General features: G+C 43.8%; 1 protein-coding gene across 1 annotated transcript in view; it reads left to right on the top strand.

The window, feature by feature from the left end:
* Window positions 1–1,344: 1,344 nt before the first annotated feature.
* LOC137094695 (serine/threonine-protein kinase PAK 4-like) overlaps window positions 1,345–27,307 on the top strand; it is a 127,168-nt gene continuing 101,205 nt past the window's right edge. The window contains exon 1 of the mRNA XM_067461085.1: window positions 1,345–1,472. The gene's annotated coding sequence lies outside the window, so the exon portion shown is untranslated. The remainder of the gene's footprint in view (window positions 1,473–27,307) is intronic.

Raw genomic sequence — 27,307 nt, 5'->3', positions numbered from 1 at the left:
GGTTCAGAATGCCCTTTGATTGTAGGTGAACTGTGAATCCCAGCGACTACAACTCCCAAATGTCAAGGTCTATTTCCCCCAAACTCCATCTGTGTTCATATTTGGGCGTATTGAGTGCTTGTGCCAAGTTTGGTCCAGATCCATCATTGTTTAAGTCCACAGTACTCTCTGGATGTAGGTGAACTACAACTCCCAAACTCAAGGTCAATGCCCACCAGACCCTTCCAGTATTTTCTGTTGGTTATGGGAGTTCTGTAGTTGTAGTTTTACTAAGTCCCCGAGCCTTCTCTGCTAAAGAGTGCTACGGATTCCTGGGAGTTATAGTTTTACTAAGTCTCCGATCCCTCTCTGCTAAATAGTGCTACAGATTCCTGGGAGTTGAAGTTTTACTAAGTCCCCGAGCCTTCTCTGCTAAAGAGTGCTACGGATTCCTGGGAGTTGTAGTTTTGCTAAGTCCCCGATCCTTCTCTGCTAAAGAGTGCTACGGATTCCTGGGAGTTGTAGTTTTGCTAAGTCCCCGATCCTTCTCTGCTAGAGTGCTACGGATTCCTGGGAGTTGAAGTTTTACTAAGTCCCTGAGCCTTCCCTGTGTGCCAAGTTTGGTTCAATTCCATCGTTGATGGAGTTGAACTATAAATCCCAGCAACTGCAACTCCCAAATGACAAAATCATAATTTTTTGAGTGATGGTTACTCCTTGTGTTGTGAGACGTTTTGTTGCCAAATTTGGTGTGATTTCGTTCATTGGTTCTTTTGATTTTAAGGAACTCATTATGCACAGAGCATTTATATATAGATAGATTACCATCTAGTTGCAGGAGTAGTAGTAGTAGTAGTAGTGTGCGCGTCCCCTTTAAAAAGGGCGGGTTTATCTCAACCTGTCAATCATCCTCGGCATTAACCAATGAGCGCATTGTCCCGCCTTCGCGGCGCCTTTAAAAAGGGCGGGTTTGTCTTAATCTGTCAATCATCATCGGCATTAACCAATGAGCGCATTGTCCCGCCTTCGCGGCTCCTTTAAAAAGGGCGGGTTTGTCTTAATCTGTCAATCATCCTCGGCATTAACCAATGAGCGCATTGTCCCGCCTTCGCTTGGTGCGCCTCCAGTGATACAATAAGTAGGCGGTGCTCTCATGAATCTACACCAATTAGAAGTGAGACGTCGTCCTCCTGTCAATCTTCCTCGGCGATAACCAATCAGCGCATTGTCCCGCCTCCTCTGGCTCCGCCCCGAGTCACAAGAAGTGGGCGGTGCTCTCACAAACCGCAGCCAATCAGGACTTGCAAAGGTCTCGGTGGGCGGGGGCGGAAGGCTTTTTGTTGCCAAGGCGACGGGGAGCGGGGCTGTCCCCGGATGTTGCTGGGCTTCGCCTTGGCGGGATCCCAAGATGGCGGCGTGAGGAGCGGGTCAAGAGGAGAGGAAGCGGAGGAAGAGGGCCGAGGAAGGCGGCGAGGCGGAGGGGAAGCCCGGAGGTGCGTCAGGGAAGCGGGGAGCGAATGGGGGGCGCCTCCGAGGGTCACATTTGGGGCCTGGGGGTTCAATGAGGATCTGAAGACCCCTCAAGTGACCCCAACACAACCCAAGGCCCCAAAGGTGACCCTCAGTGCACCCCAAGGCCCCACATTTGGGGTGTTCGTTTGTAGTGTGGCCTTGGGCTTCAGTGAGGGTCATATTTGGGGTCCTGAGTTTCAGTGGGGTCACCTTTGGGGTCTTCAGTTTGAATGGGGCTCACATTTGGGGTCTTCACTTTCAATGTGAGTCACATTTAGGGTTCAGTTTCAATGTGGGTCACCTTTGGGGTCTTCCATTTCAGTGTGAGTCACATTTGGGGTTCAGTTTGAATGAGGGTCACCATTGGGGTCTTCAGTTTCAATGAGGGTCACCTTTGGGGTCTTCACTTTCAATTTGAGTCACATTTGGGGTCTTCCATTTCAATGTGAGTCACATTTGGGGTTCAGTTTCAGCGAGGTCACTTTTGGGGTCTACAGTTTTAATGTGGGTCACATTTGGGGCCATGGGTTTCAATAAGGGTCACATTTGGGGTTCAGTTTCAGTGAAGTCACCTTTGGGGTCTTCAGTTTCAATGAGGGGCAGCTTTGGGGTCTTCAGTTTGAATGAGGGTCACATTTGAGGTCTTCACTTTGAATGTGGATCACATTTGGGGTTCAGTTTCAATAAGGGTCACCTTTGGGGTTCAGTTTTAATGAGGGTCACCTTTGGGGTCTTCAGTTTGAGTGGGGCCACCTTTGGGGCCAGGGATTTCAATGGAGGCACCTTTTGGGGAGTAGGTTTTAATTGAGGGTCACATTTAGGGTCTTCAGTTTCAATGAGTGTTACCTTTGGGGTTCAGTTTCAATGTAGGGTCACCTTTGGGGTTCAGTTACAATGTGAGTCATCTTTGGGGTCTTCGCTTTCTATGTGGGTCACCTTTGGGGTCTTGTTTCAATGAGGGTTACTTTTGGTGTTCAGATACAATGTGAGTCATCTTTGGGGTCTTCACTTTCAATGTGGATCACATTTGGGGTTCAGTTTCAATAAGGGTCACCTTTGGGGTTCAGTTTCAATGTAGCATCACATTTAGGGTTCAGTTTCAGTGTGGGTCACATTTGCGGTCTTCGGCTTCAATGTAGGGTCACATTTGGGGTTCAGTTTCAGTGTGGGTCACCTTTGGGGTCTTCAGTTTCAATGAGGGGCAGCTTTGGGGTCTTCACTTTCAGTGTGGGTCACATTTGGGGTTCAGTTTCAATGTGGGTCACATTTGGGGTTCAGTTTCAATGATGGTAACATTTAGGGTTCGGTTTCAATGAGGGTCACCTTTGGGGTCTTCAGTTTCAATGAGGGTCACCTTTGGGGTCTTCAGTTTCAATGTGGATCACATTTGGGGTCTTCGGTTTCAATGTGGGTCACATTTGGGGTCTTCATTTTAAATGATGGTCACATTTGAGGTCTTCAGTTTCAATGAGGGTAACATTTGGGGTCTTCAGTTTCAATGAGGGTCACATTTGGGGCCTTGGGTTTTTAATAAGGTCACCATTGAGGTCTTTGGTTTCAATGAGGGTCATATTTGGGGTCTTCAGTTTCAATGTGGGTCACATTTGGGGTTCACTTTCAATGAGGGTTACCTTTGGGGTCTTCAGTTTCAATGGGGCCACATTGGGGGTCTTCACCATTTTAATAAGGTCACCATTGAGGTCTTTGGTTTCAATGAGGGTCATATTTGGGGTCTTCAGTTTCAATGTGGGTCACATTTGGGGTTCACTTTCAATGAGCATCCCCTTTGGGGTCTTCAGTTTCAACATGGGTCATATTTGGGGTCTTCAGTATCAGTGAAGGTCACCTTTGGGGCCTTGGGTTTCAATAAGGTCACCATTGAGGTCTTTGGATTCAATGAGGGTCACCTTTGGGGCCTTGGATTTCAGTGTGGGTCACATTTGGGGTTCACTTTCGGTGAGGGTCACCTTTGGGGTCTTCAGTATCTGTGAGGGTCACCTTTGGGGCCTTGGATTTCAATGGGGCCACATTAGGGGTCTTTGGTTTCAATGAGAGTCACCTTTGGGCCTTGGGTTCCAGTGGGGCCACATTTGGGGCCACATTTGGGGCCTTGGGTTTCAATGGGGTCACCATTTTGCGCCTTGACTTGAAATAAGGGCACCTTTGGGAGCTCTTGATTTTTAATAGGGGTTGCCTTTGAGAGCCTTGAGTTGCCTCACCTTTGAGGGTCCCTTGCAAGCCTTGAGTGGAAATGGAGGAACTTCTGGAGGCATTGAGTAGAGATGGAGTCCACCCTGGAGGTTGACTATTTCTTGCCAGGTTGTTAAGGGGTAACAGTGGTTCTCAACCTGCGGGTCCCTATATTTTGGCCTTCAACTTCCAGAAATACTAGCAGGTGATAAACTGGCTGGGATTTCTGGAAGTTGTAGTCCAAAACACCTGGGGCCCCACAGGATGAGAACCAGTGGCTTATAAGATGTTAATTATCCTAAAAGGGAAGTGATTTGAAGGTAAGTTATCTCCATGACACTGTAATAGATAATTAAAAGATATTTTAAGCAGGTGTTGCTTGCTTAGGAAGCTGCACCTGTTGAAGTTCCTCTTCCTATGCCTTCATTAAAAGTGCAAGAGGTCCGTTGCAGGAAAGCTTTGGACTTGCAGTGACCTCTTAAAAGCTTTGAGTGTTCTTTGGCAAAGAAAAAAGTTGGATATTAATGATGATGTTGTTGTGGTGGATGCGTTCCTTGACTTAAAAAAGATTTGAATCAAAGCTTTCTGTATTGCTAGTCTTAACCACCATCTACACTGCTATATAATGCAATTTCACTTCATTGCCCTGCATTATATGGCAGTGTAGACTCATATAATCCAGTTCAATGCAGTTAATCTGCATTATATAGCAGTTTAGTTGAGACCTAACTCAACTCACTGTACTAACTGTCTACATAAAGTATACTTAAATGGAATGATATATATATATCTATATCTCTGTGGTTTTGAGCCACAAGCTCGAATCCTTTGAGCAGATGGGGATATCATGTCTGTAACGTTGTGCAATGCGAAGGCTTGACAGTGGCTTTATTTGTGAGGATGAGAGATCACATCTAAGTACTGTGTGCAATACTTTGGCACATTCTCCCTCCTGCTTGTTTCCAGAAACAACGGCATATGCTTTGTACCCACAGAAATGATCCATCTGTATCTGTTGAGCCTAAAATAACATGTAATGTTTTGTCACTGAAAACAGTGCAGTGCTTTTCGGCCGGGCAGGATGCTCTTCTCACAACTTGAAGGCGAGCATCTTTTCACCCAGAGTTTTTCCTCCCTTCTCTTCTTTGTCGGTCCCACCTTGAAATACCAGTTTCTTTTTGGTGGAGAAATCAGTAGCTTGTCTGCCTAACAATCTGTGGTAGTTTAGCTATTTCGAGCAATCCTACATGCCAAATGAGAAGGCAAAGTACCATATGTATGTTTCAGAATATTAAAATTCAGGTTAAAGAGGAGCCAGTGTTTGGATCAAAAGGAGAATCCTTACTTACTTATCTAGGCGATCCCTTGTAGGCCGAGTAGGATACTCTTCCAGGATCAGTATTCTTGTGGATCCGTAGGTGACTGTGGAGCCTTCTTCTTGATCTGCGTCTTCTCCTGCAATGAGGGCATTGGTTTCCAGGTGGAAGGCGGTCCCGGTTGGGGTTGGCTTGACACGCCTTCCTCTTGGCACATTTCTCTCTTTTGCCTTCCATTCATGCCTCTTCAAATTCTACAGCACTGCTGGTCACAGCTGACCTCCAGCTGGAGCGCTCAAGGGCCAGGGCTTCCCAGTTCTCAGTGTCTATGCCAGAGTTTTTGAGGTTGACTTTGAGCCCATCTTTCAATCTCTTTTCCTGTCCACCAACATTCCGTTTTCCATTCTTGAGTTCAGAGTAGAGCAACAGATTTGGGAGATGGTGGTCAGGCATCTGGACAACATGGCTGGTCTAGTCAAGTTGATGGCGGAGGACCATCACTTCAATGCTGGTGGTCTTTGCTTCTTCCACCACGCTGACGTTTGTCCGCTTGTCTTGCCAAGAGATTTGCAGGATTTTCCGGAGGCAGTGCTGATGGAATTGTTCCAGGAGTTGTATGTTACATCTGTAGACAGTCCATGTTTCGCAGGCATATAGCAGGGTTGGGAGGACAATAGCTTTATCAACAAGCACCTTGGTATCCCTACATATGTCCCAGTCCTCAAACACTCTCTGTTTCATTTGGAAAAGCTGCACTCGCAGAGCTCAGCTGGTGTTGTATTTCAGTGTCAGTGTTGACGTCTGTAGACAGTCCATGTTTCATAGGCATAGAGCAGGGTTGGGAGGAGAATAGCTTTATAAACAAGCACCTTGGTATCCCTACAGATGTCCCAGTCCTCAAACACTCTCTGTTTCATTTGGAAAAGCTGCACTCGCAGAGCTCAGCTGGTGTTGTATTTCAGTGTCAGTGTTGACGTCTGTAGACAGTCCATGTCTCGCAGGCATAGAGCAGGGTTGGGAGGAGAATAGCTTTATAAACAAGCACCTTGGTCTCCCTACGGATGTCCCGATCCTCAAACATTCTCTGCTTCATTTGGAAAAATGCTGCACCCGCAGAGCTCAGGCAGTGTTGTATTTTGGTGTCGACGTTGACTTTTGTGGAGAGGTGGCTGTCAAGGGAGTGGAAATGGTCAACATTTTCTAATGTTACACCATTAAGCTGTATCTCTGGCATTGGAGAGGGATTGGCTGGTGACTGCTGGAAGAGCACTTTGGTTTTCACGATGTTCAATGACAGGCTGAGCTTTTCGTATGCTTCTGCTAAGGCGTTTAGAGTGGCTTGTAGAGCTTCTGAATGCGCACAGACATTGTCATCAGCATACTGGAGTTCTATAACAGAATCCATACATTGAACCGTAATTGGGATAGACAAGGATCCATCAATCTTTGACTTGGCGTACGAAGCTCAGCTCAATTACAAGAGAGATTACCACAGAGTGGTGTGGCAACCCTTTTCTGATTACTATGGCTTTTTTTTTCATTTTTTACGCTTCCAATTTTATGGGTGAAGCACTACGTTTGTGCCGTGAGAACAGATGTAGATCGATCTTGAGAGCAAGGGAAGGCAATTTGTGGCCTTTCGAATGCTGCCCAGCAGTGAAAACCCCGAATTCCTTGTCAAACATCGTGAAATAACTGCCGCTGTCAAGAAAAAACATGTTACGATTATTAGCTGCTCTTCCAAATTCTGTCGAGGCACAACCAGGCGGAAGGTGGTTTGGAGAATGAATAACAGAGATTGGGGGAAATGGGGCTGCTGTATCAACCGATTTTTCAGCTGTACTACTCAAATGCAGCATGCAGCAAACAATCCCCCATCCCAAATGTGGTTTTGCTTCCCCCCCACTTTTTGGTACAGAATAATTTTGCTTTAGCTTTTTCTGTTCCTTGTATTGTCGAAGGCTTTCATGGCTGGAATCACTGGGTTGTTGTAGGTTTTTTCGGGCTATATGGCCATGTTCTAGAGGCATTCTCTCCTGACGTTTCGCCTGCATCTATGGCAAGCATCCTCAGATGTAGTGAGACCTCACTACCTCTGAAGATGCTTGCCATAGATGCAGGCAAAACATCGAGAGAGAATGCTTCTAGAACATGGTCATATAGCCCGAAAAAATCTACAACAACCCTGTTTTTCTGTTCCACTGGCATCCCTAGACCCAGATGGAAAACCAGAGTATATTTGGACAAATGACTCCCTTTTACTGGTTGTGTTTGAGAACTGCAGCCCATTGAACAGATGCCTCAGCCTCCTTCAATTAGCTAAAGTAGAAATGCTTCTAATTGCCAGGAAGTGAAATGGAAGTGTAAATTAACAGGAGAATGAGACCTGCCCCTTGCCTACCCGCAGACATCTCTACTTACCACAGAGAAACCCACCAGTCGCCTCCGGCAATGTGTTTGAAAAGTGTTGCCTTTCTCTGAAAGCATATTGATTAGTGAGCATGGCTTTGTGGCCTTTTCTCCCCCACGACAGAGCTGCTTTTGCTGATTGATGCGTCTCTTCAAAGTGGACAGAGGTCTGGCTTGTAATTCACTTAGGAAGGATGACTAATGTATCCGGTGTCAGGTCTTGGGATGCCTCACATTTGAGGGACATTCACTAAGATGGAGTGCCTCCTTACTTACTTAGGCGATCCCTCGTTGTCCGAGTAAGATAGTCTTCCACGATCAGTGTTCTGGTGACTGTGGAGCCCTATTCTTGATCTGCACCTTCTCCCGCAGTGGGGACATTGGTTTCCAGGTGGAAGGTGGTCTTGGTCGGGGTTGGCTTGATGCGCCTTCCTCTTGGCATGTTTCTCTCTTTCACCCTCCATTCTGCAACACTGCTGGTCACAGCTGACCTCCAGCTGGAGCGCTCAAGGGCCAGGGCTTCCCAGTTCTCGGTGTCTATGCCAGAGTTTTTAAGGTTGGCTTTGAGCCCATCTTTAAATCTCTTTTCCTGTCCTCCAACATTCCATTTTCTATTCTTGAGTTCGGAGTAGAGCAACTGCTTTGGGAGACGGTGGTCGGGCATCCGGACAACGTGGCCGGTCCCGAGGAGTTGATGGTGGAGGACCATCGCTTCAGTGCTGGTGGTCTTTGCTTCTTCCATAACACTGATGTTTGTCCGCTTGTCTTCCTAAGAGATTTGCAGGATTTTTCGGTGGCAGCGCTGATGGAATTGTTCCAGGAGTTGCATGTGACGTCTGTAGACAGTCCACGTTTCGCAGGCATATAGCAGGGTTGGGAGGACGATAGCTTTCTAAACAAGCACCTTGGTATCCCTACGGTTGTCCCGGTCCTCAAACACTCTCTGTTTCTGTTAAGATTAACTTCACAATTCAGCAGCAGATCAGTTGCACAACTTCAGTGCTTTCCAGTAGCTTCTTCCTGCAAGGTATTTTCAGTCAACCGCTCCCACAGCCTCCAGTCACTCTGCAACCTTTTACATACACTTGAGCACATGCCCGGCCATTGTCAGTTTTACCATTGTCTTTCCCCCAGTCTAGATGACATTACAAACTTACCACAGCATACAGTTATATCTTGTCTTAGCAGACAGGTTCTTTTAATTACATATAGCCTTCAACGAACAACATCACAGCACAAGGAGAAATATACACTGTACACAACTTCCTTATATACAATTCATTTACACATAGCAATCACCGACTGGTTCCCAACTCATTGACTCAACTCAAACCCAGGATTGCATCATTCACAATCACCTGGACTAGGCCAGAACACATTCCCCAAATGAAATTCTATATACCATTAATGCATGACTCAGTATTTCCAATAGAAGCCTTTAGCAGTGCATGACTCAGCTATATTACATTATAATACATTGTAAAACCTGGCAGTTTCATTTGGAAAAGCTGCACTCGCAGAGCTCAGCTGGTGTTGTATTTCAGTGTCAGTGTTGACATCTGTAGACAGTCCACGTATCACAGGCGTAGAGCAGGATTGGGAGGAGAAGAGCTTTATAAACAAGCACCTTGGTCTCCCTACGGATGTCCCAGTCCTCAAACACTCTCTGCTTCATTCGGAAGAATGCTGCACTCGCAGAGCTCAAGCGGTGTTGTATTTCAGTCTCAATGCTGACTTTGGTGGAGAGGTGGCTGCCAAAGGAGTGGAAATGGTCCACATTTTCTAATGTTACACCATTAAGCTGTATCTCTGGCATTGGAAAGGGATTGGCTGGTGACTGCTGGAAGAGCACTTTGGTTTTCTCGATGCTCAATGACAGGCTGAGCTTCTCGTATTTGTCCAAGCTTTGAACACAGCTTGCAACCTCAGGAACACTTTCTCCATTATTTTGGGTAATGACAGAGTTCCAAAGAGGGCAGTGATGTCTTCCTAATTGAGATGTCAAGCATGAATTTGTGAAATGACATTTGGCCTAAGGTTGTTCAGCATCCATGTTTCCTAAAGTAGGCTGGAAGTTTCCTACAAGCTGTGACCACTTCTTGTGGCCATTGTGGTTTGGTCTTGACTTTTCCTTATCTGTGCTTCGTGCTAGGCGTGACTCTTGGTTTTCTTGAACTTAGTAAGTTTAAAAAGCAATATCACGCTGGTAAACATTTACCCAAAGGGAAATCTGATCTGTGCTTTCAAGTAATTTCTCATATCAAGTACATTTCTATGAGCTTATTTACTCAGTCATTGGTGAGATATTGTCTTAGGGATTGTACTTGAAGGAGTAACCTTTATTAATGTGAACAAGGAGTGCCAGGATGTCTGATACATAACCCTCACTTGAGTATTGTGGGATATTCAGAATCACTTTGTTTCCCTATGAAACTGAATGCTTTCCTCTTTAGAAACTAATACTGATGATCCCACGATGTGTTTGTAAGACAGATGAGTCAGGCAACGTCGTTTACACAGCTCAGTGATCAAAATGAGTCTGGTCTTGCCAAAAGCTAATGCTTCCAACTCTTTCCAACCTCTGATTTACCTTTCGAATATGTCAAAAGAACAGCGGTTGAGTGCAGGAGCTTGTATCCCGGATTAGCCAATTACATAAAATGATTAGGAAGCACTTCGCACATATTTCTGGAAAAAAATGGCAGAGCATCTGATGTTTAAAAGCACATCTTTAACTCGTGGCCCTTTCTGGCAAAGATGGCGCTTCTGTGTATCATTACCAGCTTGGAATGACTTCAAAGGAGAAGAGGATCCCTTTGTAAGGAAGCATCCCAAGGAAAACCCAAGGAAGCTGAAGATTAAACAGTTACTAAACTTGGCAAGAGGTACCAAAGGATATGGATCACCCTTCTAAATGTGCACTCGCTGCATCTATCTATATAAAAATGCTCTGTGCATAATGAGTACCTTAAAAACAAAAGAACCAATGAACGAAATCACACCAAATTTGGCAACAAAATGTCTCACAACACAAGGAGTGACCCATCACTCAAAAATTATGATGTTGACATTTGGGAGTTGTAGTTGTTGGGATTTTGAGTTCACGTACAATCAAAGAGCATTCTGAACTCCACCAATGATGGAATTGGTGGAGTTCAGAATGCTCTTTGATTGGAATTGAACCAAACCTGGCACACAGAACTCCCACGACCAACAGAAAATATTGGAAGGGTTTGGTGGGCATTGACCCTGAGTTTGGGAGTTGTAGTTCACCTACATCCAGAGATCACTGTGGACTCAAACAATGCTGGATCTGGACCAAACTTGGCACAAGCACCCAATATGCCCAAAAACCTTTTGTAAAGGCCCTCAAGACTTGGCTGTTTGGTTGTGCATTTAAGTAATCAGATCCAATTTGCCAAATAGTCACTGTTGAATGTTTTTATGTTGAATGTTTTTATATTGTGTAAATGCTATTTTAGATTGTAAGTCGCTCGGAGCACCTTGGTGGAGAGCAACTAATTAAAAAATAAAGTGAAGTGAAGTGAAATATGAACACAGATGGAGTTTGGAGGAAAAAGACCTTGACATTTGGGATTTGTAGTCACTGGGATTCACAGTTCATCTACAATCAAAGAGCATTCTGAACCCCACCAACTACAGATTTGGGGCAAACTTCCCACACTGAACCCCCTTGATCAACAGAAGATACTTAAGGCCATCCATTCCAACTCCCTTCATCAGGGCAAGAAAACTTAATCATAGCCCTCCTGACAAAATAGCCATCCAGCCATCGATACAGATAGATATATATGATTCACACACAGAGTGATATAGTATGATAGATGTGAAAGGGACCCCTAAAGAAGGACAATGATACGTTGCATTTTCCAGGGTGGGCAAACCAGACACTCTCCACACCAACACTGACAAAGAATCGGCAAGAAATACTGTTTACTCACAAGCATAAAGAAATTACATATATTAGAAACCAACACTTTTGCATTACTTTATTTTCCAGATCAACAGACTGGGCCACAGCAATGCCTGGCAGGGGACAGCTAGTTATTTATAAGATACTAGCTATACCTACCACGCGTTGCTGTGGCCAACCTTCCCTCCCTCTTTCTCTCCTTCCTTCCCTCCCTTTTTCCTTCCTTCCCTCTTTTTCTTTCCCTTCTCCTTTCTTCCTTCTCCACCTGTTTCATCCCTCCCTTTCTTTGCTCTTTGGTTCCATCCTTCCTTGTCTCTTTCCTTCCTTCTTTGTCTCTTTCGTTCCTTCTCTCCTTCCTTCCCTCTCTTTCCTTATTTTACTTTTTTATTTCCTTCTCTCCTTCCTTCCTTTTTCTACCTTTCTTTCATCCCTTCCTCCTCTCCTTTACTTCTTTCCCTCTTTCTCTCCTTTCTTCTTTCCCCCTTTCTGTGTATATGTGTTTTGTGTATATATATATTCATATATGTGTGTATATATTTGTGTGTATATGTGGTTTTGTGCATGCGTTGTAATGTATTTTTTATTTTTTGGCTTTTTAAGTCTCTTCCACTGTGTTTTTCAGTGTTTTTATGAGTGACTAGTCATCCCCTGCGACACATTGCTGTGGTCCATATGGGGGTTCTGTGTGGGAGGTTTGGCCCAATTCTATCGTTAGTGGGGTTCAGAATGCTCTGTGATTGTAGGTGAACTATAAATCCCAGCAAGTAGAACTCCCAAATGACAAGATTCTATTTCCCCCAAACTCCACCAGTGTTCACATTTGGGCATATTGAGTATTCGTGTAGAGTTTGATCCAGATCCATCATTGTTTGAGTGCACAGTGCTCTCTGGATGTAGGTGAACTACAACTCCAAAACCAAAGGACACTACCCAACAAACCCTTCCAGTATTTTCTATTGGCCATGGGAGAACTGTGTGCCAAGTTTGGTTCAATTCCAACGTTGGTGGGGTTCAGAATGCTCTTTGATTGTAGGTGAACTATAAATCCCTGCAACTACAACTCCCAAATGACAAAATAATTTTTTTTGAACGAAGGACATAAATTGGATTGTTAGGTGTCTTGTGTCCAAATTTGGTGCCAATTCGTTCAGTGGTTTTTGGGTTCTGTTAATCCCACAAACGAACATTACATTTTTATTTATATAGATGGTCACTCGTTGGCCTGATAGGTGTATTGTGTCCAAATTTGGTGTCGATTCATCCAGTGGTTTTTGAGTTCTGTTAATCCCACAAATGAACATTACATGTTTATTTATATTCAGAAAGGAAATAGTTCCTATCAGCAGCTGAAGTTGCTTTTCTATCAAACTATATGAAGCACTAAAATGCTGTATTTTGGAATGGCGGGGACCCTCGCATTGGAATAGTGGGCATGATATTGAAAGTTCTGGGGAGGGATTGCCTTTGGGTGAAACAGAAGTCAAGAGATAGCTGTAATTTTCAGCTTATTGGAATCCTCCAGGTGCAGGCTTGGAAGGGCTAATGGATGGGTCAAAGAGGAGAGAAATGAATGACCCCAGTAACACAAAAGAATGCTTTCAGTGTACAAGAAACCAAACAAGGTCTGAAAGCTGGCCAAGAAGGCGTTTTCCCTTGCCAGAGAAAACATTAACTAATCCCAGCAACATTTTAAGAAAAATGCCCAACTTCTGGTAACGGAACAGACCTGCTGGATGAATAAATATATTGTTCTTCGCATTTTGGAGTTCTGGCTGAGGATGAAAAGACTTCCAAAAAATATGAGTTAGTCTCCGGAAGCATCGTGTTTTGTGTTGAGGATGTGGACTGTTTGTAACTGAATGAAATGGGTTCTGGCTGCATTTGAGTGGTGCTTTCGGGCCTGGCTTCAGGTCCTTTTTAACACACCTAAAGTTTAAAAATGACTGGCTGGACCTTAGGTAGATCTCTAAGGTCTCCATTAATGTCTAATCCACAACTTTTCTAAGTTGTCATCCATAAAGATGGTGGGACTGTGACGCTGACTCGAAGGAGAGCACAAGAGTTGTTTTATAGTTTTAGTAACTGATTTGATATTTGGTAATGTACTGTTTTTAATATGATTTATGTTTAAAGTGTGGTTTTACTATTGTAGTTGTAAGGCATTGAAATTTTTGCCATTATCTACGTGTAAACTGCGTTGTGTCCCCCTGGGGTGAGAAAAGCAGTATATAAATACTGTAAATAAATAATAAATAAGGGCGACCTATATGTCTCCTTTCCCAGGCAGGAATCCATGGCCACCCAGGCTCTTGTTTAAAAATCTCCAGAAAAAGAGAGGCCAAGCTATTGATCATTAAATCTCCTCTTTTGGAGTACTTTCCCCAAGATCCCATCTGCTAGGTAATCTCATGTGGATATTTATTTATTTATTTATTGTGTCAGAAGCAAATTGAGGGTACATTAAAAATGTATTGAAAACCCAAAGTGAAAAAATTGACATTATGCTAAATTTCCTTTGACCAGAAACTGGCCACTTGGAGTGCCTCTGGTGTGGCTGTGAGAAGGTCCTCCATTGTTCATGTGGCAGGGCTCAGGCCGCATTGTAGTCAGTGGTCTGTGGTTTGCTCTTCTCCACATGTGCATGTTGTGGACTCCAGTTTGTGGCCCCATTTCTTAACGTTAGGTCTGCATCTCATGGTGCCAGAGTGCAGCTTGTTCAGCACTTTCCAAGTTGCCCAGTCGTCTGTTTGCGCAGGAGGGAGTTTCTCATCTGGTATCATGCCCTGATTGAGGTTCTGGGTTTTAGCCTGCCACTTTTGGACTCTTACTTGCTGAGGTGTTCCTGCGAGTATCTCTGTCGATCTTAGGAAGGTGTTTCTTGATTTAAGGTGTTGGGGTATTGGCTGATATCCAAACAGAGGATGGGCCAGAGATGACACTGCCTTGGTCCTTTCATTACTGGCTGCTATTTCTTGGCGGATATCAGTAAACAGTATTATTTCTCCAGTCGTGTGAGGTGTAGACATCCTGTGATAATGTGGCATGTCTCATTAAGAGCCACATCCACTGTTTTAACGTGGTGAGATATATTCCACACTGGGCATGCGTACTCAGCAGCAGATGTCTTCACTGTGTCTGGTTATGATCCCCAGGTTGTGCCAGTCGGCTTTCGTATGGTATTATTTCTAGCACCCACTTTTTGCTTGATTGTCAAGCAGTGCTTCATGTACGTCAGAGCACGATCCAGAGAAAGTCCCAGGTATTTGAGTGTGCTGCAGTGCTCCAGTGGGATTCCTTCCCAGGCTATCCTCTCAAGCTGGAATGTGTCCAGAGGGTCCTCAAACTTTTTAAACAGAGGGTCAGGTCACAGTCCCTCAAACTGTTGGAGGGCCAGATTATAATTTGAAAAAAGCACGAATGAATTCCTTTGCACACTGCACAAATTTTATTTGTAGTGCAAAAAACACTTAAAAATACAATAATTAAAATGAAGAACAATTTTAACCAATATAATCTTAATAGTATTTTAATGGGAAGTGTGTGCCTGCTTTTGGCTGATGAGATAGGATTATTGTTGTTGTTGTTGTTAGCTTTCAAGTCATTTCAGACTTAGGTTGACCCTGAGTGAGGGCCGGGTAAATGACCTTGGAGGACCATATCCGGCCCCCGGGCCTTAGTTTGCGGACCCCTGGATAAGAGCCATATTTCTTGTAGTAATTCTTCAAGTCACTTCCGGTTTGCCTTTTCGTAGTGACTCTCCCCCTGCCTTATGTTCTATCTATTTTTACAGAAATAGTATGGGTTAAACGTTTACTCTGGATTAGATTCAGATTTGGTCATTCTAAGAATAAGCGTCGAAGTCGGTGGGACTTCCGTCAGCCATAATGAACTTGTAATCGTGCTTAGGAAGAACCATTTAAGAACATCTGGTTCAATTAATTTGTCTCTTTGTGCTACCGTTTGATTAGTCCTCCTTCTTTCAGTTTGAAACAACACACCACACTGGGCTCTTTCATTATTTTATCTAGAGGACAAAATCTATGATCCTAAATCTTTATGTGGTTAGGTTTTTCTCAACAGTAGCTTGGAGTGAACACCAGTAGGGAAATTCTTTTATTACATCAAAGGAAGGGGGTGATTTTTCCACCCTGTTTATTTGGCCAGCCAGGTGTGTTTTGAGAGATACCGCACTTGTTTTCTGAGCCTGTGAATAATAGTGATTTTGCTCATACTTATCAGAACCCACAGAAGGAAACAGGTTTTTTTGAGACAACAAAAATTGGCTGGGTTTGTTGGGATTCTGGGCTGAACAGCGACTGCTGCAGGGCTTTGAAGAGTGGATAAACACGATGTTGTTCTGCAAAGCAGAAACATGTGAAACCAGTTGTAAGCAATGTCCCTTTTTGGGGGATACTTCTTTCAGAATACCCCACAAGCCTCACCATTGGTTTGGTGAACGGTTTGGGACCTGCCTACCTGCGTGACCACATTTCCATCTACGAACCCACACGACCTCTTTGATCTTTTGGAGAGGCTCTTCTCTCACTCCCATCGCAAGTGTGACTTGAGGGGACGAGAGATAGGGCCTTTTCTGTGGTCCCCCCCCCCCCCCCGGCTCTGGAATTCACTCCCCAGAGATATTAGGCAAGTCCCCACACTGGCAATCTTCAGGAGGAATCTGAAAACCTGGTTATTCCAATGTGCCTTCAATGATTGAATTTATTCAGGGGTGCTTTGAATGCTATATTCCTGCTTCTTGGCAAGGGGTTGGACTGGATGGCCCATGAGGTCTCTTCCAACTGTATGATTCTATGTAAGACACTCCCTAGCCAAACTCTGCATAAAATGACATCAGAAGCACTGTATGTTTTGTGCAATTGAATCCTTCCTCACCCTCGGATTCCCCTTCCCGACAATTTTGCACTGCCCTATCTCCCAGTATTTTAAATTTTAAAAATTTTAAATTTATCCTTGAATTGACCCCGCCCAGTGTAATTCCCTTGTGTTTTAATTGTTTGATTTTATATTGCTGTGTCGTCTATTATATTGGTTTTGCTAAAAGGAGATCAGAGTACATAGATCAGATAGGGGTACAGTGTAGGGGAGACGAGGATAGTTGATGCATATATCTATGGCTAAGATACATTGGTTTTAAGTTGATAAGTTCCTATATATTTGTATTCTATTTTAATAGGACCAGATGTATGTTGTGTTTGCACTGTCTATTTTTGATAAGGCCAACTGGCTAATCAATAAAATTGTTGTTGTTATTGTTGTTATATTGGTTTTGCATTTTATGTATTTTATTTTCTGGTTTTGTTATGCTTTTGGGTAATATTGTGTTTGTTGTACTGATGGGCATGGCCTCATGTAAGCTGCCCCGAGTCCCCCTGAGGGAAATGGAGCAGGGTATAAATAAAGTTTTATTTATAACTAGCTGTCCCCGCCAGGCTTTGCTGTGGCCCAGTCTGTTGATTTAGGAAATGAAGTAATGAGAAAGTGTTGGTTTATATGTAATTTTTTTCTGCTGGTGGGTAAACAATATTTCTTGCTGTTTCTTTGCCAGTGTTGATGTGGAGAGTGTCTTGTTTGCCTACTCTGGATCAGGCAACATATCATTGTCCTTCTTTGTGGGCCCCTTTCAAATCCACGATACTATATCTCTCTCTGTGTGAATAATATCTATCTATTGGCTGGATGGCTCTTTGTCAGGAGGACTTTGATTACGTTTTCTTGCCCTGATGAAGGGAGTTGGACTGGATGGCCTTAAGCATTTTCTGTTGGTCGTGGGGGTTCTGTGTGGGAAGTTTGCTCCGATTCTGTTGTTCGTGGGGTTCAGAATGCTCTTTGATTGTAGGTGAACTGTGAATCCCAGTGACTACAACTTCCAAATGTCAAGGTCTATTTCCCTTAAACTCCGTATGTGTACATATTTGGGCATATGGAATATTCAAGCCAAGTTTGGTCCAGATCCATCATTGTTTTGAGTCCATAGTGCTCTAGATGTAGGTGAACTACAACTCTAAAACTCAAGGTCAGTGTGCACTAAACCCTTCCCGTACTTTTCTCTTGGTGATGGGAGTTCTGTGTGCCAAGTTTGGTTCAATTCCATCATTGGTGGAGTTCAGAATGTTCTTTGATTGTAGGTGAACTATAAATCCCAGCAACTATAACTCCCAAATGTCAAGGTCTATTTTCCCCAAACGCCAGTGTTCACATTTGGGCATATTGTGTATCTGTGCCAAGTCTGGTCTACATCCATCATTGTTTTGAGTCCATAGTGCTCTAGATGTAGGTGAACTACAACTCTAAAACTCAAGGTCAGTGTGCACTAAACCCTTCCCGTACTTTTCTCTTGGTGATGGGAGTTCTGTGTGCCTGGTTTGGTTCAATTTGCACCGTGTCCCTTGGGGAGATGGTTGTTGTTGTTGTTCATTCGTTCAGTCGTCTCCGACTCTTCGTGACCTCATGGACCATCCCACGCCAGAGCTTCCTGTCGGCCGTTATCACCCTCAGCTCCTTCAAGGTCAGTCCAGTCACTTCAAGGATGCCATCCATCCATCTTGCTCTTGGTCGGCCCCTCTTCCTTTTGCCTTCCACTTTCCCCAGCATAATTGTCTTCTCTAGGCTTTCCTGTCTCCTCATTGTCTTCTCTAGGCTTTCCTGTTTCCTCATTGTCTTCTCTAGGCTTTCCTGTAGAAGGGTACAAATAAAGTTATTATTATTATTGTTATTGTTATTAATTCCATCATTGGTAGAGTTCAGAATGCTCTTTGATTGTAGGCGAACTATAAATCCCAACAACTACAACTCCCAAATGACAAAATCAATCCCTCCCCAACCCCACCAGTATTCAAATTTGGGCATATTGGGTATTTGTGGCAAATTTGGTCCAGTGAATGAAAATACATCCTGCATGTTACACAACAATTCATAATAGTAGCAAAATGACAGTTATGAAGTAGCAACAAATACAGTGTTATGGTTGGGGGTCACCACAACATGAGGAACTGTATTAAGGGGTCGCGGCTTAACGAAGCTTGAGGAACATATCTTAGGAGATCCTTTCACTCCATCCCAACCTGCATTCAAAGTCCATGAGCGAATCCCCTCCTTGCAAAGTGGTGGTAGGAATGCAGATGTCAGGAGGGAGTGGAAGAGTTCAATGCAATCCAATGAAGAGAGTTGAGTTTTCCAAAGATGGCAGTGGAGGGAGAATGGGAAGATATGCAGCACATATCTTGAGAACATCTTTTTCACGCCTTCCCATGAATGCTTGGGTCTTTGATTTTTCTCTTTCCAATGAAAAGTTTAATGATTTGAGTGGGAGGAAGAGAGATGGGGAGGGGCAGGAGGTATTTTTATATCTGAGTTGGAAGCTTTGCTGTGTGTATGCGTTTTCTTTTTTTTTCTGCTGTGGAGCTTTGTGTTCTAATTTTGATTGCCCGCAGAACATATGGAAGAGAGTCGCTTTGAACATCAGTGCTCCAGGAAAAGAAAAGACTCCCATCTGTTCAGCGTGCAGTTCTCCGTGCGTGTTTATTGGGAATGTTGGTTGAGTAGAGAGAGAGAGAGAGAGCGCCTTTTGCTCCGTGTCCTTTGTGTGGAAGTATGTTCAGGTCACCGTTAGGAAAGAACGGGATGTCTCAAAATGTGATACACAAAATGTGTGCACATTGAAGTGAATTATCAAGCTGAACTAAAAATATAAAATGAGCAAAATGTTTCAGCTTCTCCTGCTTCATTTGCTAAATATGAAACTGGGCTGCATCCAAGGTGGCGCTTTAGAACGCTCTGTGTTTTCTGTTCTTCAGTGAATAATGGTTACTATCCTCAAGGCCAAAGTCCAGGCGATGATATTCAGGTCTTCCTCTCTTTCTTGTTCACAATGTACAATGGCAGTGGCATCTCAAAACTAAACAGGAACAAATCACAAGCGGTGATCTTTGGAGTTACAATACTTGGCCATTGATTGTTCTAACTTTCTGGTCACACTTGTAGTTAGACTTATACAAGCCTGCAGATGATGTCTGTGTTTGCATTCTATCACATAAATATATTTGCAGGACCAGCAGGTGCAATACAGTAAGCCTACACACACACACACACACACAGATAGATAGATATATTAACCATCCCCTGCCACGCCTTGCTGTGGCCCAGTCTGCATATATGTGTTTTGTGTGTGTATATGTGTGTATATATGTGTATTTGCATATATATATGTGGTTTTGCACATGCGTTGTAATGTAATTTTATTTACATACCTTTTATTTACAACTAGCCATCCCCTGCCATGTATTGCTGTGGCCCCCAGTCTGTGTGTATGTGTTTTGTGTGTGTATATATGTGTTATTGGAGTATATTCCCCCCTATGGGAAAGCTTTGCTCCACGACCTCCACTATAATGAGCTCTCCTCCACAAATAATTTGTCTTTGTTTTATCTCGCCTGAGTTTTTAATCTGTTTTTAACCAGTTCTTCTTTTATCCATTACATGTAGCTTGCCCATGTTATTGTGATTGTGTTTATTGTAATCTTATATTGCTATGTTGTCTTTTGTTTTACGTATTTGCGTTATTATTGTTCATTATTTGAGTTTTTGGTTTTGTTTTATTTTATGTAATTGTTGTTTTGGGCTTGGCCTCATGTAAGCCGCACTGAGTCTCCATCGGGGAGATGGTAGCGGGGTACAAATAAAGATTATTATTATTATTATTATTATTATTATTATTTATTGTGTGTGTGTGCATATATTTGTTTATATGTATTTTTGCGTTGTAATGTAATTTTTGTGGGTTTTTTGGCTTTTTAAGTCCCTTCTGCTGTGTATTTCAGTGTTTTTATGAGTGATGATCACTTGTTGGCCTGGTAGGGGTATTGTGTCCAAATTTGGTGTCAATTCGTCCAGTGGTTTTTGAGTTATGTTAATCCCACAAACGAACATTACATTACATTACATTACATTACATTACATTCATTTAGATAGATAGATAGATAGATAGATAGATAGATAGATAGATAGAGAGGTAAAGGTTTCCCCTTACATTAAGTCTAGTCTTGTCCAATTCTGGGGGGTGGCACTCATCTCCATTTCTAAGCCGAAGAGTTGGCGTTGTCCGTAGACACCTCCTAGGTTATGTGGCCAGCATGACTGCATGGAGTGCCGTTGCCTTCCCACCAAAGCAGTACCTATTGATCTACTCAAATTTCCATGTATTCGAACTGCTAAGTTCGCTGAAGCTGGGGCTAGCAGTGGTAGCTCACACCCCTCCCCGGAGTCGAACCGCCAACCTTTCGGTCAGCAAGTTTAGCAGCTCAGTGGTTTAACCTACTTCACCACCAGGAGACATGTTTAAAGTAGTAAACCTATGTATACAAACACACACACACACACACATATATGTATGAACATTTCCTTGTTGCTTTTTGTCATTTGTGTGTGCCTCTGAGTTGCCTGCTGAATTGAATTTTTTATTGGGTTTTTTAAGGGAAAAGTGGCAAGAGCCCTTGATGGTCCAATGGGTTAAACCCTTGTGCCGGCAGGATTGCTGACCGAAAGGTCGATGGTTTGAATCAGTAAACAAGGTGAGATCCTGTCTGTCAGCTCCAGCTTCCCATGCAGAGACATGAGAGAAGCCTCTCGCAGGATGGTAACACATCCAAATGTCCCCTGGATAACGTTTTTGGAGACGGCCAATTCTCTCACCCCAGAAGCAAGGGGTCACTCCAGACATACCAAAAAAAAAAGGCCAAAGTGGCTGGGCCTGGTAATAAAGATAACCTCCAGCCGCTGGGATTCTTTGGTGGTCTCCCATCCAAGTTATAGCTTTGTTTAGGAATTTGCAATAATTTCTCCACCTTGATCCTTCCTTGGGGCATATTCTTGAATGCCATTCCCTTGATGACATTGCACACTTTATTTACTTACTTAGGCGATCCCTCGTTCTCCGAGCAGGATAGTCTTCCAGGGTGGGTCCGTAGGTGACTCTGGAGCCCTGTTCTTGATCTGCATCATCTCCCGCAGTGAGGGTATTGGTTTCCAGGTGGAAGGCGGTCCTGGTTGTGGTTGGCTTGACACGCCTTCCTCTTGGCACGTTACTCTCTTTCGCCCTCCATTCGTGCCTCTTCAAATTCTGCAGCACTGCTGGTCACAGCTGACCTCCAGCTGGAGCGCTCACAGGCCAGGGATTCCCAGTTCTCAGTGTTTATGCCAGAGTTTTTAAGGTTGGCTTTGAGCCCACAACCATTTGTAAATGGGATGCCTTGGGGGTTAGAAACCATGCTGCACATGGGAAGAGTGTTCCCTTGCACTGGAGGAGGAAATGGAGCACAGGTTGTAAGGCAACACACTCCGAACTGATTTAGAACACAAGTACCGCACTCCAAAAAGCCATTAGGCTGACTAATGCCATGCTTGTGTTTCCAGTGTTTTAAAGCCATCTTTTCTTGTCAGAATGGTATTCAGGTTTGCAGTTAAAAGGCCATAAAATAGGGTAACACATTAAACCTTCAACCACCTAAAAGCTAAAGCCTGAGGAAATGAAATAGCAGCCATTCAGAGTATTGGAATATTTTGGAAACAATGATTGGAAACAGCAAATGCGTACTTCTCTTTGGCTCCTATTCCTTACAAATATGGACACTTTATGTGTTCAAAATGCAAGCCAAGGCACACAAACACACACACACTCTGCTGGTCCTGAAGATGGGGAGAGATTGCCCTGGGAGTAGGATTAGGCTTTAAAGGTCAAAACCAGGATTTTGTGCATTGGCCCCAGAAGCCAGTGAGGACTCCATGCAATTGCTCCGAGGCCATATTCCATTCTCCTTGCAGCTCTTTCCTGGCGGGAGGGAGCCTCCTGCCTTCTCTTTGTCTTTTGATCTTGGAGGCCTTGCTTTAGACTGGATTGGCGTACGCCGAAGCTCCCCACGGGTTGCTTTTTAGCCCAGCAACCATTTTGGTATTCAGAATGGCATACACACTCGGTTCCTGTACCATTTGAGCACACCAGGCAAATAAGAATGTGCAGAAGAACATACCATGCACTCTTTGCGTGACCTTTGGGATCTTGTAGGTGAAGTTATAGATGCAACAATGTGATGTGGCAGCAAAAAAAGCCATTGGGATTTTGGCCTACATCAATAGGAGCATAGTATCTAGATCTAGGGAAGTAATGCTACCCCTCTATTCTGCTTTAGTTAGACCACACCTGGAATATTGTGTCCAATTCTGGGCACCACAATTCAAGGGATGATCCAGGGTCTGGAGAACAAGCCCTATGAGGAGTGGCTTAAGGAGCTGGGCATGTTTAGCCTGAAGAAGAGAAGGCTGAGAGGAGATATGATAGCCATGTATAAATATGTGAGAGGAAGCCACAGGGAGGAGGGAGCAAGCTTGTTTTCTGCTTCCTTGGAGACTAGGACGCGAAACAATGGCTTCAAACTACAAGAGAGGAGATTCCATCTGAACATGAGGAAGAACTTCCTGACTGTGAGAGCTGTTCAGCAGTGGAACTCTCTGCCTCGGAGTGTGGTGGAGGCTCCTTTGGAAACTTAAACAGAGGCTGGATGGCCATCTGTCAGGGGTGATTTGAATGCAAAATTCCTGCTTCTTGGCAGAATGGGGTTGGACTGGATGGCCCAGGAGGTCTCTTCTAACTCTTTGATTCTATGCTTTTCTCCACCCCTTTTCTGTTTTCTAGAGCAGCGGTTCTCACTCAACCTGTGGGTCTCCAGGTGTCTTGTCCTACAACTCCTAGAAATCCCATCTAGTTTACCAGCTGTTAGGATTTCTGGGAGTTGGAGGCCAAAACATCTGGGGATCCACAGAGAATGAGCCTCCTTCACAAGAGCCATAGAGACAGAGCTGGTTGGAAAGTTCCCAACAACAAAAGGCAGAGGAGTAAAAACACACGATGGCATCTTCTCTCTGTAAAAAAAAGGCTTTTAGCATGTTGGTTTGGTCCATGAGAAGGTTGTTCAGGGTAGGATGGATGATAGCCCTGAGGCTAGAAAGCTTGAAAGGTTTTCCTTTCTCCCTTTTTTGACCACCAATGTTCTTTAGTTGGTGTTTTGGGCTTTCTGGGTCCAGAAGAGACCTTTTATTTACAACTACTACTACTACTACTACTACTAATAATAATAATCTTTATTTATACTCCGCCACCATCTCCCCAATGGGGACTCAGAGCGGCTTACATGGGGTCAAGCCCGAACAATAATTACAATATAACAATACAGATTACAATAAAATAAACAACATAACATTAAAATATAAAACATCGAAGCATATAAAACTAGCCTTCCCCTGCCATGCATTGCTGTGGCCCAGTCTGTATATATGTGTATATGTGTGTGTATATTTCCTTCTAACTATGCCTGATGTAGAATCATAGAGATGGAAGAGACTAAGAGCGATCCATTCAAACCCCCTTGTGCCATGCAGGAAAACACAATAAAAATATCTCATACTAGCCGTCCCCTGCCACGCTTTGCTGTGGCCCAGTCCGGTGATCTGGAAAGTAAAGTAATGAGAAAGCGTTGGTTTCTAATATATGCAATTCCTTTATGCTTGTGGGCAAACAGTATTTTTTATTGTTTCTTTGACAGTGTTGATGTGGAGATTATCTGGTTTGCCTACTCTGGAACAGGCAACATATCATTGTCCTTCTTTAGGGGTCCCTTTCAAATCTATGATACTATATCTATGTGTGTGTGAATAATATCTGTCTATATCTATGGCTGGATGGCTCTCTGTCAGGAGGGCTTTGATTACGTTTTCTTGCCCTGGTGAAGGGAGTTGGACTGGATGGCCTTAAGTATTTTCTGTTGAGGTTCTGTGTGGGAAGTTTACCTCAATTCTGTCGTTGATGGGGTTTCGAACGCTCTTTGATTGTAGGTGAACTATAAATCCCAGTAACTACAACTCCCAAATGCCAAGGTCTATTTCACCCAAACTCCATCTATGTCCATATTTGGGCATATGGAATATTTGTGCCAAGTTTGGTCCAGATCCATCATTGTTTGAGTCCATGGTAGTCTCTGGATGTAGGTGAACTATAAATCCCAAACTCAAGGTCAATGCTCACCAAACCCTTCTAGTGTTTTCTGTTGGTCATGGGAGTCCTGTATGCCCTGGTTGGTTCAATTCTATCATGTTTGATTGTAGGTGAAATATAAATCCGAGCAACTACAACTCCCAAAAGACAAAATCAAATTTTTTGAGTGAAGGACATACATTGGATTGTTAGGTGTATGCTGTCCAAATTTGGTGTCAATTCATCCAGTGGTTTATGAGTTACATTAATCCCACATTTTTATTTATATAGATATTCCTTTCTCTCTTTAGAAACCCCCCACAACACCACTAGTCAGTTTATTGTCGAAGGCTTTCATGGCTGGAATCACTGGGTTGTTGTAGGTTTTTTTGGGCTATATGGCCATGTTCTAGAGGCATTTTCTCCTGACGTTTCGCCTGCATCTATGGCAAGCATCCTCAGAGGTAGTGAGGTCTGTTGGAACTAGGAAAAAGGGTTTATATATCTGTGGAATGATCAGAGTGGGACAAAGGACTCCCGTCTGTTGGAGCTAGGTGTGAATGTTTCAACTGACCACCTTGATTAGCATTTGATGGCCTGGCAGTGCCTGGGGCAATCTTTTGTTGAGAGGTGATTAGATGTCCTTGATTGTTTCCTCTCTGTTGTTTGTTGTTCATTCGTTCAGTCGTCTCCGACTCTTCGTGACATGGACCAGCCCACGCCAGAGCTCCCTGTTGGCCGTCACCACCCCCAGCTCCTTCAAGGTCAGTCCAGTCACTTCAAGGATGCCATCCATCTCTGTTGTTGTGCTTTTCTAATTTTAGAGTTTTTTTTAATTCTGGTAGTCAGTTTATTTCTACTTTATTTCTACTTCAATTTTTTGTAGCCACTGTGCTAAAGGCTTCATGGATTTCGTGTCTTCTGCCTCTAATCCAGCAGCACCTGTATCTCTCAATTAAAGATGGCCTCTCCTTGAAAGCGGGTCCTTGGAGGAATGGAGGAAAGGTGGCTTTGAAAACACACACATAGAGAATGTAGTGCCGCTCATGCATTTAAAGCTCTTCTCGCAGCCAACGTGAGCCTTCCTTTGGGATCCGCAGCTCACTTTTTCCCAAGGCGTAAGCCCTTGCTGAGATGAGAGCTGTGCTGTGTTAGTGGAGCGTTGCCTCTCCACCATATCTCCTCTTTTCCCCTCCCTCCCTCCCCTTGATCCAGCCTCCCTTTCTCTCCAGGCTTAATGGGGACGCATTCATTCAGGAGAGCGAGCGAGACCTGCTTTCTGAGTGCTGTGCTGATTTGGCTAATCCCAGATAGCTAATTCTCTTGTATGGGCCCAGTGAGGCAGGTTGCTGGGTGAACCACAAACACAGCTCAGCGGTGCTGCTGCTGAGGCATTCAAAAAGGGGGGGTCGCCTTTTTGATTTTCTTTGCTTTTCTCCACCCTTTTGCTTTACGGTGCTTCCTTGTTGGCCATCAGTACTTGCTTTGACACAGAAATAAAATTGTGGAGCAGAAGATTTCCATTTCTTAGGGACGCAGATTTGGAATCTTGATGCCAAGATTTTTAAAAATTACTAGCTGTGCCCTGCCACGCATTGCTGTGGCCCATAGTAAGAATTTTTGAAGTAGAGGTAGATATCTGGACTGTTATGAAAGAGCGGGGCCTACCTATTCCTCCCCCCCCCCCATTTTCTTCCCCTTTCTCTCCTTTCTTCCTTCTCTACCTCTTTTTTCATTCCTTCTTTTGCTCTTAGTTTCATCCTTCCTTCTCTCTTTCCTTTCTTCTCTCTTTCCTTCCTTCCCTCCTCCTTTCTTCTCTCCCTGATTCCTTCCTTCTTTCACTTTTTATTTCTCCTTCCTTCTTTACCTCTTTCCTGCCTTTCCTCCCCTTTTTCTTTCTTTTTTCTTTTCTACTTTGTATTCTTCCTTCCTTCTCTACCTGTTTTTTTATTCCTTCTTTTGCTCTTTGGTTTTCATCCTTCCTTCTCTCTTTCCTTCCTTCCTTCCCTCCTCCTCTCTTCTCTCCCTGTTTCCTTCCTTCTTTCACTTTTTATTTCTCCTTCCTTCCTTCCTTCCTTCCTTCCTTCCTTCCTTCCTTCCTTCTTTACCTCTTTCCTGCCTTTCCTCCCCTTTTTCTTTCCTTTCTACTTTGTATTCTTCCTTCCTTCTCTACCTCTCTTTTCATTCCTTCTTTTGCTCTTTGGTTTCATCCTTCCTTTTCTCTTTCCTTCCTTCCCTCCTCCTTTCTTCTCTCCCTGTTTCCTTCCTTCTTTCACTTTTTATTTCTCCTTCCTTTCTTCTTTACCTCTTTCCTGCCTTTCCTCCCCTTTTTCTTCCCTTTCTACTTTGTATTCTTCCTTCCTTCGGTACCTCTTTCTTTCCTTCCTTCTCTCCCTTCCTTCCCTCTTTCCTTTCCTTCCCTCCTTCCTTCTTTCCCTCCCTCCTTCTCTCTTTCCTTCCTTCCTTCCCTTTTCCCCTCTCTCCTTTCTTCTCTCCTTCCTTCCTGTCAGTTCTCCCGCAATACTATGGTAGAGTCCCTTCTAACTCTATTCTATGTGTCTATTTAATATAGTAATATTTTGAATTTAAAGGTGGTTTTTTCAGTGATGGTCACTCCTTGGATTGTGAGGAGCTTTGTTGCCAAATTTGGGGTCATTTGGCCCAGTAGTTTTTTTGTTTGTTTTTAAGGTTCTCATTACGCACAGAGCATTTTTATTTATTGCTAGCGTTTAGAAGAGGAGCATAATTGGGGTGCTAAATGGATAGGGGAAAAATAAAGGTGGGAAATCTTTAATCAGGACACACTGTTTGTAGCTCGAGGATTATGGTCGCCCAAGTCTAATGTCTTGGCGGTGGGTTCGTGGGTGGCTCTGGAGCCCTATTCTTGATCTGCATCTTCTCCTGCAGTGAGGACATTGGTTTCCAAGT

This window comes from Anolis sagrei, chromosome X (assembly GCF_037176765.1).
Source record: "Anolis sagrei isolate rAnoSag1 chromosome X, rAnoSag1.mat, whole genome shotgun sequence".
NCBI classification, from domain to species: domain Eukaryota; kingdom Metazoa; phylum Chordata; class Lepidosauria; order Squamata; family Dactyloidae; genus Anolis; species Anolis sagrei.
Note: the sequence above shows the minus strand (reverse complement) of the source record. Positions and strands in the feature narration are given on the sequence as shown.